The sequence below is a fragment of the Anser anser genome (assembly GCF_964211835.1).
Source record: "Anser anser genome assembly, chromosome: Z".
NCBI lineage: Eukaryota > Metazoa > Chordata > Aves > Anseriformes > Anatidae > Anser > Anser anser.
In genome coordinates, this window is record NC_139723.1 from 36,703,735 (window position 1) to 36,722,105 (window position 18,371).

At 37.9% G+C, this 18,371-nt stretch overlaps 1 protein-coding gene across 6 annotated transcripts in view; it reads left to right on the forward strand.

Annotated features, from left to right (window-relative positions):
- CTXN3 (cortexin 3) overlaps nt 1–18,371 on the forward strand; it is a 32,489-nt gene that overhangs the window by 9,486 nt on the left and 4,632 nt on the right. The window contains exons 1-2 of one of the 6 annotated variants that reach the window (XM_083818985.1): nt 14,101–15,508; nt 17,951–18,105. The exons of 1 other annotated variant lie outside the window; for it this stretch is intronic. The gene's annotated coding sequence lies outside the window, so the exon portion shown is untranslated. Of the gene's footprint in view, nt 1–14,100; nt 15,509–15,564; nt 15,983–17,950; nt 18,106–18,371 lie in introns of those variants that run through there. 4 more of the 6 variants (XM_083818986.1, XM_083818984.1, XM_083818988.1 and 1 more) reach the window with 4 other exon arrangements.

The window sequence follows — 18,371 nt, forward strand, 5'->3', positions numbered from 1 at the left end:
GTCTCAGTGCTGTGACTGTTTGCAAAGATATTAGACATTAGTATGCATTTAGTTTACTGATAGCTCATTCATTTCACTTGACTAGATATATCTGGTAATTTTGCTTAGAGATTAGTCATTGACCTAGCGAATTATTTCTCTGTTAAGCAAAAAATAAATGTTGGATTATTTTCTCTTCCTATTAACTCCATGCCTATTCCTGTCCAGGAATGTAAACTTTGATACAAAACTTCCACTTCCTTCAGTGTTGACTCTTGGGAAACAACACAAAACCGAGTGTTTTGAGCGCTATCTATGGCATTTACTCCCATCTGTCACTACTGTGGAAATATAAGTCATGGTTAACAAACAGTCACAATACAGTCATTGAACAAGAGGAAACACCTGGATGCAAGCACAGTTGGCAAGGAAACATGCGCCACTTGCCTATTCCAGAGAAATGCTCAGAAGCTGTGTGATCCCAGAGCAGTTGCAAGGAAACCCTATTTCTAATACCATCCTTATGGGAAAAGTGCCAGCCATCATGTATTTGAGAATTGATCTCCCCAGAGGGAACACCCTGCCCATCACACAGAATTTAAAATTTAATTGCATGCCAAAGAAGTACTTTTCTGTCTCTCTCTTTTTTTTTTTTTTTTTAAATCTATCCATGTGCCCTTGCTGACATGCCAAAGAGGAGAGCTATGGGGAAGATGGGAATCACATTCTATCGCAGTGTGTTTTCAGATGTCAGAGCTTCAGGTGGTCTTGAACAGGAACGAAGGCCAAAAAGTCTGAAATTCTCCATCCACAGAAGGGAATTCTGGGAAAAAAGTACGCTTTGCAGGAATCTTACAAAATATATATGGAGGCAAATAAATTTTTGTATTAATTTTGCTATTTTGACAAAATTTTGTGTCATCATGGGTTGACAGATTCAGTTGGTTGTATATCTATACTAATAAACCTGTGTATGCCCTCTCATGCACGCTTTCTTTCATCCCAGAAACAATTTCACAAAGAAGTCATCCTACTCTCTTTTAGAAATATCTTCACTGTTTGTCATTAGAAAATCAATGTTGGTGGCTTCATATAAATTTCAGTAAGAAATTCTAAATTTGGGAGTAATATTATCCAGATATTTTGAATTGGGAAGGTATGAAAAAGAAACAAAACCAATCAATATGCAACCAAAAAATGTTTACTTTTAGCATGTTCGTGTTCCAGAATTTTTGATCTGTCCTTCACTGACTGCAATAATGAATGTAAAATTAGAATGCACTAATCTGCATCTCATCTTCAACTTTATGTTAGGTTATTTTTAACATTTAAACTACTACAATCTGAATTTCAACTGATTTGAATAGTTTATTATTAAGCAGAGGCAGCTTGGATGTGGTAACTAGAGAGGCTGGCTTTCAGAAGATGTTTATAATAGACTTAGGGTTGGTTTTGGATAGATACTGCTGTACTTTTAATGAATAAGGTGAATCGGTGCAGGAAATGGACAAAGACAAATGTAGATTGATCTACTTGTGAAAAATCTCAGCTTTTTGGCATCTACATTATTTTAGTATTTAAATTTTGCATTTTGAAAAAAAGAAAAGTATAGCACATGAAAGTTGTGAAGCCAAGATATATCATATTTACATTATATATGTATATATGCATATATATTCATATTTATTTATATTGTAAGTTTCTGCTTCAATGACAGAGAAAGAGAATAATCTCAAGGGATCACATGTAACGTTTGTGGAATTCAGTAATTCACATGGGTTACATCAAATAATATTCTCCAAGAAAGCATCTATCAATCCATTACCACTGTCCCCTAATGCTAATGTTCTTCTCACCTATCTATAATAAATAAAAACCATGTTTTCCTCCAGTCATCTTGTGCTTTTCCATAGCTACATGGACTTTCTGAAGAAGTAGCAAATAATGAAAAATTGGTGTGGCAACTGACTGACTAGACTTACTGCACAGCTTTTTCTGATTCATTGTTTAACTTCTTTTCCCCACAGATGTCAGTAAGATTAGTTTTATTATTCAAATAAGCAGCTGAACTGTCTTTTGATGCTAGGCTCACCCATAAGCAACAAGAGCTCATGGGAATAAGTACCTCATCTGTGGTCTATAGAGATGGATAGCCCAAAAATGGGACACCGAGAACCTAATTTAAGTGCTATATGTCTTAACTGGAGAAGAATCTGCATTAAATATACATGGTAAAAGTACTGTATTCAAGTACTGTAGTTAACTGTTAAAATAAAATATTATAAATACTCCAGAATATTGCAGATTAATTTTTATTGGAAACCTACGTCACAGCTTCACAATTTTTATTGCAAACACTAGGATCCTAAATATACCAGAGTCAGAATAACATTTTTCTCAGTTGCAGCACATGCTTGCACTCATCTTGTGATCAGGTGTATACACCCATGTCTTTCTTTTCCCTTGTTAGTGAATTCTCAGCTTCAAACAGAAGTTTATTCATCCCCATGTGCATGATAGAGGTTTCTTACTTGCAAAATTTAATCCTGTTTCAGTTACTTATATCCTCATATTTTCTTTCTAATTATGTTAGAAATTATATTAGAGATCTTTTCTCTTCACAAGCATCTTTGTGCTCTGTCTCTCCTTTATTTGTATGCTATATTTCAGATTTTTTTGTTCTTTCTATCTCCAATATGTAGACCGGAGAAGAAATGCGACTAACACTAGGATGCTCAGTTACCCTAGGACTTATGCCCAGCTTCATTCTTCACCAAACATTATGCCAGTGAAAGGCCATTGTCATTCTATTTCTGTAAGGGTATTTGCTGATGGCGTGTGCACTAAGATGAAAAAACGAGTTAACTTTAGATTGTTTCTTAGCTGTTCTTCTAGATGTATCAGTATGAGTTTAAGGGACTTAGGTACAGTCCATTTGTTGAGAAGATAAAACTTATCACCTTCTATAACCATCTTTTAAGAAACCAAATGTAGAACAACCAGTTGACCTTGGTCTCAGTTTTTTATTATTTTATTTTTGTTGTTGTTGTTTTTTCCTCCAAGGAGTGTTTGGTTTCTCTGGAAGATAACCTGAATCTTCTCTCCTTTCCTCATCTTTGTCAACACAGTTACTATTGACATCTCCTTCTTTATTAGCAGGATTTCAACAATATCATTTTTCAGAATACCATTTTGTGTTTCAGTCTCTCTTGAGACTTTGCCTGCCCAGTTCTTCTTTTCTTGAGCACCAGTCTCTGCTTTACCAGGGTTTGCTTCCTTTCCTATCTTCCTTGCTACATAGATTTCTGTAACTGCTCCTTTCTCAGCAGAGCAGCAAACTTCTTTTCTTGCTTTGCTTGGTCTTTTATTTTTCTTTGACTCTGTGATCAGTTTTCTCTCTCAAGCCCTTTTCTCTCTTTACTACCGGGTATGGAAAGCCCTCTGGTTCAGCAGCTGTCTGCAGATGAGATGATGCCCATGTAGTTAAGTTCCATAATCTTCTTCATCACATTTTCAAGACCATGTGTATTTTATTTTACTGTTGTCTCCCAATGCATTTATGAGCACAGATGAACGTCTTGGTTTTATATTTAGTAGGTTTTTTTTTTTTTTTCCCTGCCCCTAGCTCACAGGAAACTATGATATGTTCCTTAAAGATAGGCTCCACTTTTCTTGCTTTGGCAGGTAGATTTCTAGGAAAAAGTGCTACAACAATACAACACTTGAGAAAATGTCAACCTTTCCTTTCTGAAACATGAAGTATCTGAATGTGGAACACATAGTTACTAGCAAAAGTAGATTTGAATGAAAACTCTAACACATGTTCTCTTCATTTTTTCTCACTTGTGGCCATTTCCTTTCTTATTTTATTTCTTTCTTCTTCCAAGGAATCCTCACATCTCTTTGTTTTATTTTTTATTTCCATATCACTTTCCATCTGCATCTACTTTCCTTCAACCTTTCAGGTCCATGAACATGCATTATGTTTTCCTTGTATTTATTTATTCCACTCTTACCTTTGAATTAACCTTTTGTAGTCCTGTTTCAAATTATTTACCCCTCCAGAAGTACATTTTCAAAATTGCATCGGACAAGCCAAAAAGTTATTTTATTTTACCTTGTTACTTTTGGACATGAGGAATCTAGCAAAACAGACAACCTATCCCCAGGTATCCAGTGGATACCTTATCTTAGCAGAAAAATATGATGTTATTCACGAAAACATTGCAATTGCACCTTAAACTAAGCCTGTCACAGATTCAATGATTAATAGTAAGAAGTGCACAGATTTTCCTTATAAAAATGTGTGGAGCTAGCATGTGTCACTATGAAGGACATCTAGGAGCTCAGAACACTTCCAAACAAACTTACATCTGAAGAAGCATTGTAACACAGTTTCACAATATGGGGTCTGTGCTTCTTGGTGGGTAAAGACAGTAATGACAGTGATTTATGATACTGCTCTTCAGAAAACCAGTTGAGCCCCAGGACTGCCAAATTAGATTAAGGTGCAAAGAGAAGTTCTCAAAATATGGTCATGTGGTTTTTGTCTGTGTGAGTCAGAACATCACTTGAGAGGTTCCAGCTACACAAAAAGTTGCCTGCTTTTCTTTCTCAGCAAGCTAAGACAATGCTGCCAACTCCTGCAATTTAATTTTGGCTATTTGATGTTTTAATTAAGGCCCTATTCCTACTGGCATCTGACCATGCGAGAATTTCAGCTTCCACTTAAAGAATAATGAAGATTCTAGCCATCAAAATGCAGAAATAAGCACTCAGTAGGGATCCTGATGCACACTAGTGGCTCACAAAATGAAGGAGAAGGAGGAGGAGAAGAAGCATTCTTTGTTAAATATTAGACAAACATCTGCCAGAATAATTTTGGTGTAGTTGGGCTTGCCTTAGGAAAATCTCATGTTGGTTTCAAATAATGGGACTGAAAAGACCACAATTTCAAGTTTTGTTTGTAATTCTGGGAATAGGCTGTGAATTGGACAATGAGATTTTCATCTCTATTTTTATATTTTAAAGAATAATTAGTTTTGGTATTTTTAATGTAAAAATATTAAAGCACTTTTTTGTTGCTTTTGAGAATTTTCAAAGAAATGCATTTCACTGGGAAATGCAGTATCTGCAGAATCAACATAATTTTCAGGACATCAAATTCTGACAAAGTAAAATTAAATTCAATCTATGATATGAAGACACTTGATACATACATTACAAAACATTAGAGTTTTTCATTATATCATCAGATCTTTATAAATGATCTGTCAGAATAGAGTCTCCTTCCTTTCTCACAGAAAAAGCCTTCTCTTTGTGACATATTGCTCAGATTATGTGCAGAAAAAAATGAAGTTGAAGTCTACCAAGAAACTTGTAGACTTTCTAAACCAGAACTGAAAAACAGTCAATGAGAATGTCTTTATATGCCCTTTCAATAGTAATAAAGGATTGGATGAAACTTAGAGACATTAAATTTAAAGCTAAGAGAAAAAATATAGGTCAGTAGTTAGCTCACTGTAGAACTCATTGAAATGAAAGACACTTAGGTAAGAAGCAAAGCAGAACAACCCAGAGAAATAGATGATTTTGCAGCTGTTTCTAATATGAACAGTGTTTGCAGCCACAGCAAAACAAGGCTGTATTTTTTTTGTGTACGGGCATTGCCTTAATAAGAAGCAAGGAGTATGGGTTCAGGTGAAGTACAACCAGTGCAGCTGTACTCTCAGCTTACTCTGAGAAAGCTCAAGTACCTAAGGTGAACTGCAGTGTCAGTGCTGTGAAGGCACCCTCGTTGCCTCTCAAATGTGAATGCAGAGGATCAGCTGTTTCACAGAGTGGCTACTCTCAATCTGGTTAGGGTGACTTGAAAAAAATTACTTGACTGCAGCGGTTTTACACTGGTCCTCTGCTAGAGGCATAAACTAAGTGGATGTTGCCTGTGTGTACCAGAAGTAGATGTGACTGCAAAGCAGTAAAATCCTGCAGAGGACAGCAGCTTCATTAACGCTTTCTGATGAGACCTGCACTCCTTAGGTGGTAGGGGAGATAAAATAGCAGGGTGAGACAGGGAGGTCTATGCATACAGATTTTCACAATGACTGGGTATAAGTAGAAAATGAGAAGCAAGATTAATAGGTTTGTTGTTTTGAATGAGTAATTGCAAAGCCCTCAAAGGAGTGATCTTAGTGCATGTAGGCTGCTCAGAGATGGGAAGAATCTTTACTCTTGATGTGCTTTGAGTAAGGGAGAAGAGGCTAGTAAATGTGACCTGGCACAGCTAAATTGTGATTTGTTCTTCCTCATTCCTTCAAAGGAAATATTTCAAGTAATTTCTGTTGGCACAAAAAAGACTAAATTTATCAAATAAACTAACTGACTGGCATTAATAGCAATATTGGCTTCTGAGAGATTCATGCTATCAGTTATGCTGTGTGCAGTCTAATGAATATTCTATTTTGAATAAAAAAACAGAGTTATCTATTTGAAGCCATGTAAGGATTTGGTGAATATCTCATTTTTCTTGCTGTTTGTTGGCAATAAAAGACTGAGTTAGAGGTTAAGGAGTTAATGAATCAATATTAACTGTTTTTATCCCCATCAGATTTACCACCAAGCTAGAGGAAACATACGTGGATAGACCGGATGAGAGAGATACTGTTGTACTGTTGGAAATTATGAGAGATAAAAACTTTCAGTCTCCAGTTCTGTTAAGTCAGTTTCTTTAATAAGCTTCGCAATTGTTTCAATACTATTTAATATCTGAACTTTAAATTAATTTTAAATGTGGTTTTATCATCTGGAAAGCCTTAAGGGCCACAAAGTTCTAATGTCATCAGAAAGCTTTATTGATAAACATATGTGCTGATGAAAGCCGTGTGACAGAAAGCAAAGAAATGCTCTTTTGGTAGCATTTTCAGTGTTCATGGCTGTCAGCCACAGCTGGGAGCTCCCCCAGTACCTTATCTGAGCCTGCCTTTCACTAGACTGCAGTCTGCCTGTTACAATGCTGAAAGTCAAGACGCTGGAAGCTGACTTTCAAAACACTGTATCATCCAGTGGCTGGGACTAATCAGAACTGTTTAAGTGAATTGAAATATATTTTTTAAAGTATTGTGGACATCTTTTGCAGCTTTATGATACAAAAAAAAAGATCTCCCAGAACAAGGCTTGTTGTCCCTTTCTTTTTTGCTTTGTTTTTAATCTTTGACTTGTCAGATGTATCAAATAGATTTTTTTTTTTTCACTAAAACAATTTGAGAAGGGTAGAAAACACAAGGAGAGCCTTCAGATATTCCTTTTATTTTTCTTTAAGTGGAGAAATTAACCTTCTAGGGCTTTAATTTTTAGTATATCATACTAAATTTAAAAACACGAGAAAGCTATTTTTCACGATAGAGAAGCCATCTCCCAAATGGAGTTTTCCCCTCAGTTTCATATGTGTGGCCTTATCATGACAACCTAAGAAAAATGGGGCCTCAAGGAAAAAGTGAGCTTCCATCTTCTTAGCCTTTGGGTGACAGCAGATGTACAGACAGCTCCCACAGGACCAGGGCACCTCATGGCTGGCAGTGTTACTGCTGGTGCCGGCATGGGGTGTACAGACAGTGTAGAGCAGTGGGAGTATGGATGGCTGGGAGTCTTGTCGTGTACCATAATAAACCTGTTGCAGTACCAGAAATGTCTTCAGCTTGCAGCATGATTACAACCTTAGTATCATACTGCGTATTATTTGTGTTTGCACCTATAGACACAGCACATTAACTGCTATTTTCCTGTGACTTCTTCCCAAGCATTCTAATGCACAGAAGACTCCTATTCCTTCCTCTCAGCCATTAGACTCCCCTCTTGCTCTCAGGCACACTTAACCGAAACTGTGGTTTTGCAATTAACTCCTTCAAGTACTCCCATTTAACTCCTTCAAATGCTCTCCTTCTTCAGCCTTCTTCCCTACAGCCTCTCCTCCCTATCTCTTCCTACAGCTTCTCACAGCATGCATGCAGCTCCTCTGCAAACCTGCTGAAATCACCCCAGTCCATCTGCAACTCCCTCCCTTTCCAACCTGGGTCTGTTACAATCCTACTGCATATCTCTACTAGAGGTAGCCACAGCTGTGGCACACCCGTGGACCCTCCCATCTGTTTGAATCTCCTTCTTTGTCTGTCTCTAAGGAGAGGTCACTGAGGAGTCATTATCATCCCCAGCTTTGCAGGAAGGCTTAGGATGCAGTTTCAAGTTCCAGCTAAACAAATCTAATAATGAGCTGCTGCTGAAAAGAGACAGTCCTGCTCCTCTGTTCCTCCCTCTGCGCCCATCTCTTGAGATGCTAAATGATCCGATGAGATTTTTTTTTTTGCTTTGTTTCATTTTTTTTTTCCAGTTGAATTTTCCATACCTGATTTATGATGTAGTTGCACAATAGCTGTGTCTGATGCAAAGTGTGTGGTGGGAACCTTCAGAGTTGGAAGTTGTGGGGGGAGCGAGTTTGCCCTTTTTTGTCAATAGCTTGCACACTGACTATGCCGCAGCGTGAAATGGCTGTCTTGAAGCAAGAATTAGGGAGATACAAGGCTGGCTACAAAGGTCATCAATTCTTCTTGTCTAGTGGCTACAAGGGAGTAAAGTACCAAGGGATGTGGGCAACCTTGATGAAATTGTAAGAGGGAGTGAAAAGGGGGAGCTGTAATTTCTTTTATGCTGCCTAGCAAAACCTGTCTAAAATAACTTTAATTTTGTTTGTGATTTTGGTAATTTCTGTTTCAAAGCAAAGGAAGAAGGCTGAAAATTTTGTGTCATTTGAGATCTTTGCAGGTTATTGAAATACCAACCTAAACAAAGCGAAGGATGTGCAATCAACTGCATTACAAAATAGGAATGTATATGGATTTTGTTGATATGTTAGCAGTTATAATATAGTTTAAGTTGAAGGTTATAAATTTTCAGGTGTATTTCTACACCTTCTATTTGTAGATGGCAAACTTATTGATACGTAAAAATGCAGTAATGCAAACGGAAGCTTTATTGCTTTAGAAATACATTTTGCAATGTACATTTGAGGACCTGGCATACTCTTCCTTTGTTTGTCACAGTTCAAGAGCATACCACCTTTTGTAGAGAGTTTTTCAGATTAATTGTGATTAATGTATGAAAGGACCTTTCAAAGGAAAATGATTACATTTGCTACCAACTCTTAAAATAGAACTAAAACAATTGCCCCAGTCATGAAAAACGTGAACTTATCTCAATTGTAAATTAACTGCAGTATTAAATAACTCTGTTGTCTGTCTGTGTGTGTGTCTCTGTGAGTGCTCACATGCTTTGAGTTCTAATTAAAGAGACTAATTTTAGTTTCAGAGAATTATAAATTCCATGAGACAGGACAGTGAGAGGTAGAATTACAATATGCTAGTTATTATGCTATTTGGAAAAGAGAATTGCACAATTAATCTTTTGTCACGTCAAATTCATTATGCTTACATTTGAAATGTATTTTTTGTAGCCTTTGTGTATATAGTATTCCCTTACATTGGATAAGTGTTTTATGAACATTTACATAAATTAATTAATATTATATTGTGTTATTTTCTGATATAAATGTGTATAACTTATGTATCATATTATATCAATTGTGGTATTATACCTTTAGCTGTGGGGAAAAAAAGATCCATCTCATCTGTGTCCGTTTGACTTGTTGTTCTGCTGGAAGTGTGAAGCATTCATTATGGAAGTTCTGTGGTTTTTACTGAAAAAGCACTGTCACCTTTGGCATTTCTGGGTTAGCCAGCAGGATGACTTTCATTCCTTTAAGGCCCTAACTTAACTAAATCAGTGGATAAGAATCACTTGGGCGTTACCAGCTTCCTCAGCTGGAATTCTGTAGCACATTGTATAGAAATTTATCTGTAAGGGTTTGTTTAAGGGATCTACCTTTTCCTTTCATGACACACTTTCAAAGGATGACATCAGTGTGAGAAGGGGCAGCTTTTGTAATGGAAGCAGGATTCTTGAATGGGAAAAAGATACTCATCATTCCAAATTTCTCTAAAGGTCAGCAGTTATATCACAGTTACACTCAGCCTCTGCTGAGACAATACTCTCTTGCTTCTCATCAGTAGCTCCCAGTTCTGCAAAGTTATTGAAAATAAGGACAAAATCAAATAGCAAAAAAGCCAGTGTTATGCTCATTAAAGTCTCACACGTATTTTCAAACTTGTTATACCAAAATCTCTCTGTGTTATTCTGAGATGACTTTTAAGGCAAGCTAGTTAATATGGGGATGGGAATATAAGGTAGGGTTTATAATTTCTTAAGCAATAAAATCTGTTCAGTGATGTTATTCTGGGTTTATTTTAATGTGTATCAGCTAAAAAAATATTCCTTTACTGACATTACTGAGCTGCATTATACCAAATTGTAATTGCAGTATTCCAGTGATGTTTTTGGAAATCCTCATTCAGTCTCTTAGTTTTCAGCATCAGAGTAGTAAAATTGCACATTGCATGTTTAATGGCTAGCAAACTTATGGAGTAAAGTTAGAACTAATTGTACACTTCTATTCTGCTGTGTCTGTGCAAGGTAGAAGTTTAAATCATTGCTTTTCTAAAGCTGCCATTCTTAAGATATCCAGTACTCTCTTACATGCAGACCCAATCAGAATTTTACATGGCTCCCTATGTAAATCAAATATAGAAGAGAAGTTCTTATAAAACTTTGGCTTTTTGGCAGCAGAAATGCTGTCATGTTGTGTCAGGTGTCACATCTAGGCTGCATTAAGACAAAATGGGGAAATAGAGAAAAATGCAAAGAAAGTCAATTCCCTTTGAAATCTTGTTTTTATGATGAATTATGTAAATGATGTTGGGGATTGTTATTTAATTATTTTTTATCCCTACAGTGCAAACTAAAGAATACAAATGAAGGAAATATAAATCAATACTAGTGAAATATCATTTGCAAACACGGACTCTGAGGTACTAGGTTGTTAGTGTATTGAATGCCACCTCCTTAAGATGACGGCTTATGGCTCTTCATAGGTATTACGCTGAAACCCATGGTGGCCGATCCCTGTTCCTGCCAGCCTCTGATGTCAATCAGAGGTGAGTGACTCAATTGCACTTCAGAGGGTTTTGAAGCAGGACAGGTTTTGTCAGCTTTTGTGGCAAAACCGTAAGGGAGATGCTAAGCAGGATCCTGAAAGGGGACCCATGGGGCACAGTCATATAAAACTAAAACACACAAACAGGAATGTGAGAGCTTGATTTTCCACTGCATATATCATGCTGATGCTTTAGGCATCTCCTGACAAGGTGTTGTAACCCCACAACTTATCTTTGTTCCTTTTTCCCCCTTAATTCTCCAGGTGCAGCAGCCTCTCCCTGCACAAAGGAGTGCTGTTTTCACCTTGTCCTTAAAAAAACATTCAGAAGTAATTGCAGATTAGGATCATATAAACAGCTGTCGACATTGGTGGTCAGAATACGAATGATATTTACACTGAATGCAAAACAAAATTTCTTCTTGCTTTCTCTGGCCAAGCTGAGACTCCTGGCTCACATATTTATTTGATCTTTTTGCACTGGTTGGTGTTAAATATTACAGAAGTAGATACAAACATAAGATAACCGCTTTTACAGTGGGACTGGTGAGCAGAGATGCTACATAGTCTCCAGAGTAAATCTCAGTTGTAATACGACTTTTCCTTCAGATATCTGAGTGCTTTACCCTTCCCGCTTTGCCTTGGCACCAGTAAATATCGCTTTGCAGATTGAGGCACCCTTTACAAATTTTTCATTAAAAAAATATATTTTAATTTCACTGGGTCCTGCAACAATAGCTCTAACGTGCCAGACCAAACACGTATGCGAGGGCTGAAGTAACCACCACAGAAAACGCCACCGACAGAGGTGGGAGGGGGCAGAACGGGCAGGCCGGGGAGGCAGGCCGGCTGGGCTTGGCCTAGCCCCAGGAGTCATGCTGCTCACCTACCGCATCTATTCAGAAAATATCTGAACTACGCCGTTATTTGGCATTACCTATGCAAAGCACTTTTGCACGCCCTCTGAAGAACACTTCTCCCTGCATAGACAAAACAAGGAACTGCACTGATAAGACAGTGCAACGAACCCAGAGCGGACTTATGGATGTAGTGGGCAGATTTATTTTTCAAAACGTCCTTTGCAGTGGATGTAGGGGAGCCCCAGCTGCAGCGCTGCAGGGCATGGGAGGAAAAGCAGGGCTGGGCATCTCAATGTCCTGCCAGGGACCACTGGCCAGATGCTGTGCCTGCTCTCGGGATGTTTACAGCCCCTGACAGCCCCTGCTTGCTCATCCAGCCAAACACGTGTCATGGGGAGGGATGCCTCCAGATGTCAGCAGCAATTAATGCCAGCTGCAGGAAGAAGGGAGATTCAGTGAGGTCAGCAACTTAACACGTGACCCGTGGACTGAACCCACCAGGCATACTCCCCATTCTTGGGGAGAAGAGGCCAAAGGGGCTCATGATTTTCTCCTCTGCTTGACCTCTCCCAGCCTGGTGCAGGAAGCCCCATGGTGGCATCGGCCAGAAGGGCCACAGGTGGCTCAGCAAAATCACCTGGGACTGCACATCCTGCAGGAAAAAGCAGGCTGCACCTACCCAACCTGATGGTAGAGGGCCTGCAAGGGGGACATCTCCCTCTGAGCCCATAGCATGCCTCTGCCAACACAGCACGGTGCAGGCTGCACTCAGCAGTACCCAACCCAGAGAGCCAGCGACAGGTCTGTAGGTGGATGCAGAGGCACATTAAAAAGCCTGCTGGAGTGTCTCCCAGAGAGTTGCGATGAATGCCTCATGATTGCATTTATGACTTTTAATCAAAATCCATTTGTTTCCTGAAAGCTTGCCTTTGTTTACACCTTTTGGGACCAATACAGATTTTGGAACTGAAGCCCATGTGAATACCAAATATAATTATTTTCAAGTCTCTCCTATTTCAAGAAGTTATTAAGGGTGAAGCACAGCTTTATAGCAAAGCAAGTCAGGGCTATGGAAAATATTTTAATGGTACTGGCTGAGAAAAACTTTCTTTGAAGAGCAGGAAAGGAACTTTCCTCTTAAATAACTGGAGATGCAAATGCATCTTGTTACCAGTGCAGTAGGAAATTACCTGAAATACCAATGTTTCTGATATTTATTTCAGAAGTCAAAGCTATTTCCTTTCAAAGGCATATGCTCAGCATTCTATTTTCAAATGAAATAAGGACGTAGGAACTTGTAGTCCCTGGGGTTGCATATTATACACTCATTGCAGCCCCTGGAAGACTGACTTACAGTGTCTGATAAAAGCAAAAGTCTCACTCAAAACCTATAGCAGCCTAAAGCAGCATCAAGTGGACTATAGGAAACTGACTAATATCTGCTTGAACTCTCTATGCTGTCCTCTTATCTTCCCTCTTTGACCAAGCAGTGGGCCTGTGTGACACACCCCAGGACTTTTGCACTCAATTCCTGGCTCCTGTGTGTACCTTTTGGGGAGCAGACCCTAGCAAGAGCACTGCAGAAACTTCCTCAGTGGTCCAGCTTACACTATCTGGCAGCAGCACCCAACTTTTATATGTTAACCACCTGGATCCCACAATTACTTGTTTTCTTTTTTTTTTTTTTTTTTCCTTCTATCCAATAAAACACATACAGAACAATAGGAGAAAACCTCCTCTTCTATGGGAGTTCCCTTGTTGCTGGATAACATATCTGTGTTCTTATAATGTGTCTTCCTGTAAGAAATGAATCATTCCTTATTTTCTTACAGAATTGCTAAGCTTCTTGAAGCTGGGTGGATGAAAACATGCATCATGGTGAGGACAGTTTAAAAGGACGCAGGTGATTAGGAGTTTCTCTGCAACAAAAAGGTGTACCCTTTAATGCCCACCAGCTTGCCTGGATCACAGAGCAGTGGTGCTACAGTAGTGTACTGTTGAGACTGTGAGACTTTTTATTATGTGAATGAAGTTAAATGCAAAATACAAAACTTCTGCCTAATGTTATGAAATCACTGTCATGAAATTTTCTGGGAATGTAATCCAGCCTCTTTTATCAAGTCTTGTCATGAACCTTTCAGACCATGAGGGAGGAGGGGCTACTAAACCTTGGCAAATACCCTTCTAGCAGTTGCTTGCTATAGCAATGGGGTGGATAAAATATAGATTATCTACTGGATTTTAGGTTGAGAGAGTGGAAAATCCCCAAAGAAATAAAAGAGAAAATAAAGTTTGACTCTTTAAAGTCACAAAATGAGAAGTTCTGGTGGGACTAAAGGAAGTGTAGAAGAGGGCTTAAGATACCTTTTTGGAATCCAGTTTAGAGGCACAAGATCCTGAGGGACTCAGAGGATGCAGAACACAGCATCAAAGCTGACATGCATGTGTGCAAGGAAGAACAAGGAACTGGAAAGTCCTCTCTAGACAGCAAGAGGAGGTGCTTTCCTCTTTGTTTATTGCTTGCAAAGCATGAGAAGCCATGCTGTGAATGGGCTTAAGACAGACCCCCTCATGGGTGTATAGGGGTCTCTGATTGTCCATGTGGGTGTCCATAAAATGTCCGTCTCTGTTTTGTGTTACTCTGGGTGGCAGCTTTGCATCCTCTCTGAAACTATATTTTGCCCTATTATATGCACAAAACCATGGTCCCACACTACACACCGTTAAGCCTGCCACCCACAATGCAGCTGGAAACTTTAATGATCTAAAATAAAGGATGCTTCAACAGGAAAAAAACTGCAAGGGACAGAGAAAGGGAGATAGGTGGGATTTGAGTTTCAAATCTATTTTCCATATTAGAAGCCTCATGGAAAAATAAGAAGAGGATAATATACCATACTCTTTTCTTGCTCTGTGACAGTATGGAATATATAAAAACTTAAATTCCCAGTAAAAGATCAAAACAAATGGCATTCTGTCACCCTAAAATGGTTCAGGTTTCTGTGTGCATGTGTGTTTGCTTGCTTTTAAGTAGAAACTTGGGGGAAACAAACATACAAACAAACAAAAACTTACATGTTTTAATCTGTCTATTTGACAGACGTTCTAAAGCTGACTTTATTTTTTCCCATGGGAAAGGAAAACAGGAACCTTCTTATTTTAGTTATTTTCCTTCAAAATAAAACACAGCTATATCAAGGACAGTAGGGTGGAAACAAGAACAACTCTCAGGGCCAAAATGTCTAGATAAAAGTTGAGCGGTAAATGCTATGGAGTGTATCCTCTCCCATTGCAAGGTCAGTTTATTTTCTAAAGAAATATGCCACAGGAATACATATGACATGATTACATTTTAATGAGTGTTAATTCATGTATGTATAATCTTATTTTCAAATTGCAATTTATAATCATTATGTAAAGGTTAATGCATTTGAAGATCACAAATTGTAATAAATATTCAGATTGTCTGATAAATGCAGAGTTTACTGCCATTAAAAAGAAAGATTGCTGACAACAATCAGTGAAGAAGAAGAGAGAAATGCTAGCAGATTATAGCTCTGATTTTGCAAAGGTATGGGAATACCCTGTGATTTTTTATTTATTTATTTATTTATGGTACGCCTTTTGAATGTTAATGTTCTGCTGAAGATGGTTTCAGACAGCCTGTGAGGCTACTGCTGTACTTGGTGAAGCAGAATCCAGTGAAGAGTTGCTGAAGCAGAACTGAAATTATAGCCTCACTTTCAAGAACAACAGTATTGTCAACTAATTATTTCTAACACACAAGTAGGATTCTCATTCCATTTTTTGGGGAGATGTTTCGTTGATTTTTTGTTTGTTTGTTTGTTTTGTTTTTGTGATAAACTATAAACCTTTAAAAGGCAGCTTTTTATCTTGGGTTTTCACTGGTTCCTTGGTAGTCCTGATCCTTTATGCTTAGAAATACAAGAAATGTACAGAAGAATGGAAACTAAAGATACAACTTGTAACTACCTGTAATTGCTGCAGTGGGAAAAGAGTCAAGTTCTCTCTGGACTAGATGAAGGTATTTGTTTCACAGAAATTGCTTGCCTAAATTTCCTTATTTATTTTAAAAAGTTATAACCTCTATATTGCATATGCATGGTTAACACTGTTACATCCTACATAGCAGGTTGGGAATACTGACAGCAGATGAAAAAATTACAATAATTAAATGAATATGTACACCAATTATGTTGTTGCACATTCTTTGTTTTCTTTCTAGAAAGTATATTACAGTATATCATTTACAGATGTTACAGATGTAAGAAAGGGTAATATAAAATCCATTTCATGTCCTTTCGAGCTGCAAATGGCTTTATTTTATTTTATTTATTTAAGGATTTATGACTGTTAAGACTATAAAAATTTTCTACCTGCTGATTCACATAGGAACCAGACTACAAGGATTTTAACCATGTTACTCGTTTTTAAGGCTTTAGCATTTTTTGGTTATTTTATTATTACCATACATTTAAATATTCATTGTGGAGAAGACTTGCAATACTGATGCCTTTGTATCTGTATATCCTCTTTTAAAAAGAAGAGGGCATAGAGAGGAAGGAAAACAGTCTGTTGGGTGCATATTTCAAACCACTGCACAGGTGCCTGGATGGTATAAACACATTGGTGTTTCACAGATTCATGCATTCAGATCTTCACAGGTAGTATCTCATAAAGCTAGCAATTACTTTAGCAAATGCAGTGAATAATTCAAGCTTTTAGAGTAACTTTGACTTTTTCATGTATAAATCATCCTCACATCTTATACTATGTGTGTGCATTAATATTTTAAAGGTGAGGATTCATTTTAAGCATTCCATGGTGCATTAAATAAAAGTGAGGTGCATGGTATTGGAGAGAATCTACAGAAATAAAGAACCAATCAATTTCTATCTTTGTTTTATTGCTAAAGTTAACCCCACCAAGTTGCTTTAATAATGCCAATAGCTGAAAGGCACACCAAGAATGTCTTCTCCCACACAAAGTCTTTAAAAGCTGTTGAAAAGACAATGAAGATATGTGTCTGCAGGGAAGGGCAATGTCAGTTTGATAACAAATTTGTAAAAAAGAGGATGAAGTATAGCCAAAATAGGGTATTGTTAATACGTCTTCGTAAAGTATGCAGTTGCTGTTGCAAATTACTACACAGGATGAAGTACAAATGCATATAAGGCACATTTGAATACAAGGGTAGGGCATACGTCATTTAATTTTTTAGCTTTGTTCTTTTCTGTAATCGAGTTCAGTTTATTTACAACAGGTTCAAAATGCCAGGCACAGCAACTGAGCTGTGGGCACATGGAAATATCTTCACTCAAATAGTTTGTGTACAGATGTTTGAGCCTGAAGAAACTTGCCATGCGTTTTTGTAGCTAAGGAAGTGAGTAATCAGTGAAACTAGTATGGGTGGTATAGGAAAATCATGCACACAGGCTTGGCACAGTTGTGTGCTTGCTACATTCCATGGGATATTTCATAATGGAAACCCAATTGCTCCACTAACATAGGATACCTACATATCAGGCATACATTGTAAAGCACCCAGTGCAGTCACAGGACCACATTTTGCCCTTACACGTTAGTCCAGTAAATCTCGAGTGAACAAGAAAAGGACAAGATGGTAATTAAGTCAGCAGAACTCTAGCAGTATACTTGGCCTTGGGTCTAGTTAACAGGTCAAATATATTAAACCATATATCCCCATGAGTTGTTTTTGATGGTCAGATTCTTCCTTTCAATCTGCTTGTTTCAAAGGCCTCTCTTTTTGTTTTATGTGATATAGACAGAACAGTGCAATGAAGGATCTGGCAAGAAATAGAAATAAACAGATGCCACCACTAAATGATGTTTCATTCTTAATGTTTGTTGTTGTTCTAAAAATTGAAATACCCACTTTAAATCCATGTACACATAGACTGTGTATGTCACATTTTAGTCTGGATGTCTTCAATAGATTTTTGAGTTAGCATTTCTGCATCTCTTTTGAAAGATGAAGGGCCAGTAATGCTAATCCGAGTGTACCTCAAGCTACGCTGGGACAACTTTTGGCAACTGAAGATCACTTCCAGAGCCTCTCTTGTGTCTCAGAGTGTTTGTGCCATACTCCAGCCACACAAACAGGATCACTGGAGAGTTTATGAACAGGTAGGATATAGAAATTGTGAAAAGGGTAGAAGTGAGATTCTACTCAGCACAATGAGAATGTGATTACCTACAGTCTCTTTGGTTGTGACTTTTCACAAACATAAAAGGCTTTCATGAGAAGAATGTACATATACGAGTGTTGACACAAAACGTCATTTATGTTGTATATGGTAGTAAAGAAAGGGCACTTTAAACAACAGAACAACACCAAATTTAATTGTAAGTTTCTAGAGCTGCAGATCTTGTAGCCTATCTTTCCATTAGTC